The sequence below is a fragment of the Gigantopelta aegis genome, unplaced genomic scaffold (assembly GCF_016097555.1).
Source record: "Gigantopelta aegis isolate Gae_Host unplaced genomic scaffold, Gae_host_genome ctg4326_pilon_pilon, whole genome shotgun sequence".
NCBI classification, from domain to species: domain Eukaryota; kingdom Metazoa; phylum Mollusca; class Gastropoda; order Neomphalida; family Peltospiridae; genus Gigantopelta; species Gigantopelta aegis.
This window is the reverse complement of record NW_024533802.1, coordinates 6,073-8,390: the sequence shown is the minus strand read 5'-3', so window position 1 is coordinate 8,390 and position 2,318 is coordinate 6,073. Positions and strand designations below refer to the sequence as shown.

Sequence of the window (2,318 nt, the reverse complement as noted above, 5' to 3'; positions counted from 1 at the left end):
ACAACTAAAGGAAATACAAATTGTTTTTAAGACACAGCTGAGGTAAGTATTTTAGACCAGCTGTACCAGAAAAGGCAATGTATAGAGTTACTCTTCACATACCATAATAGGTAAATACTTGTGGAGTTTAATACTATAAGTTACTACTATAAAGAAAGGCATGTTTTGATTTTAGTTGCCAAATTATTCATTATCGTGTTAGAATTGTAGAAGGATGGACAATGTGGATACATAACACATGAGTTAATAGATAAAAAATAGACATAAGTTGACGTAGGTAAGCACTTGAATGCTTGTGATTAATTTGAAGCACTTCATCAAATGTTTGACACAAGTCTGTTGGATGCAAGTATAATAAGTAGATAAAAAATGAATTAATAAAACAATAGATCATTAAAAGACTCTCTTATTTATGATGATATGACATAAGGTCTAGTGTGTAGTTAGTAAGATATGAACAATTCATAATTTTAGATTTAAAGAAAAATATATAAAAACTAAACTAGATATTGTTATGTGAAACAAATCAAAAAATAAAGTACATTAGAGATTATGTTCTTAACTGCACAGTTTACATGGCAATTGTGCAAGGCAAATAATATCTTTATTAAAGTTATATATAATTCATTAGTGCTTACATTGTAGTTAGAATTGATTACTTTACACAAATTATGTCTGTTTTTTGGTAAAAAGATGGAAAGATCATTTCTATTTTTGTAGACAAGTCATGTGAACCTTAATTTGTCTATATATTGTCAACAATACCAAAATTAACATCCATATATATGTTAATTGACTTTGTTGTGAATTAAGATAAAATGTGGTCTGACTTGGCGCATCACCAATTGACTATAATGGTAACAATTATTATAATAGTCTAGGAAAGGATCAAAATTCTGGCAATGATACTAATTTATTATAGTAGTGGTTACTCATTACTAATGTCTAAAATCTTATTAAACTTCAACTATAATAACATAGCACCTGCAATAAACTATATTAACAAATGAGTTGGTTCCTATCCTGTCTAGCTATTCTATTACAAAGCATTCAGCAGCCCTTACTAGACTCTTTCTACACAAACTTGTCATCCATCTCTTATATAATATACATTCATTTAACAAGTGACATGATAATAACACTCCTATTCTATACTATACTAATATTAATAATTATTGTATTAATAAGAAAAGCAATAAAACATAAAATTACATTTCAAACAATGTTATTATGTTATTATAATTATAATATTTAGTCTTCCTTATGACATCATTATTACATAAACAGTTAATAAATTATTAATAACTATTTTGAACACGAGAAGGAAATTCCAGAAAGCCAGGTTGTTACCAAGGTTTTCATATGTATCATGTATGACTACATACCAGACACAATACAACCATCTTCAAAAGTCAAGGTCATGACAAGTTGCAGTAATTAAAACAAACAAGAAAACATTATAATGATTTCTTTTCATTAATGTATAAATAAATATTAATATTGTATACCTTCATGTTACGAACTTGCCAATTTTCATCACAGATAAGAAACTCTTTGTAACTCAATTTGTCATCACCTGGGAATGAGAGGGAAAGATGAGCTAGACATTAAGAATTATTAGAGACCACTTCAGATGATTCCGTGGTTGTAGCGGTTATCACGTGAGTCTAACACACTCAAGGTCCCGGTTCGATCCCGGGCGGAATCACTTTTTTTTTTACATTATCTTTTTGTACAGTTAAAGAATACATAGATGTCCAAAATATTTTTTTTCAACTTACCATCACGATCAAATATTTTAAAGACAGTGTGTATCACAGCGGATCTAGAGATTTTCAATAGATACTTGTGAGGCTCGAGCAAACTCGTCTTCAGATAAGGACATTCCAGCAATAGTATACATCGTCATGGCAACTGCAAAGTCATTTAATGCATTCAGTTAGTTGGCAAAAGTCATCATATTGTTGAAAAGTAATACCCTAAGAAGTACAATATAGTAGGAGAGAGAGAGAGAGAGAGAGAAGAGAGGAGAGAGAGAGAGAGAGAGAGAGAGAGAGAGAGTAAACAAGAGAGACAGACGAACAAGCAAAGAGATACCTCTGACGGTAGTTCAGGGTCATTAGAACTTAATCTTTCATTGATATCTTGCAGATCAAAGTTAGTATGTCTCAATAGTATCTCTGCAAATTGGAATGGAGTAATGGTTGGACCACCAAGGGAATACTTCTGAAGTAATTAAGTAAGTCAAGGAAAACGTCACAGATCAACAACATTTAATCACATATCAATAAATTCTAATTTTAACTTGAAGCCTGACA

The 2,318-nt window shown here is 30.4% G+C and overlaps 1 non-coding gene across 1 annotated transcript; it reads left to right on the top strand.

The window, feature by feature from the left end:
* The first annotated feature begins 1,635 nt into the window (after nt 1–1,635).
* Trnav-aac lies at nt 1,636–1,708 on the top strand. The gene has a single exon. It is a non-coding gene; the product is annotated as a tRNA-Val (tRNA).
* Nucleotides 1,709–2,318: the final 610 nt, after the last annotated feature.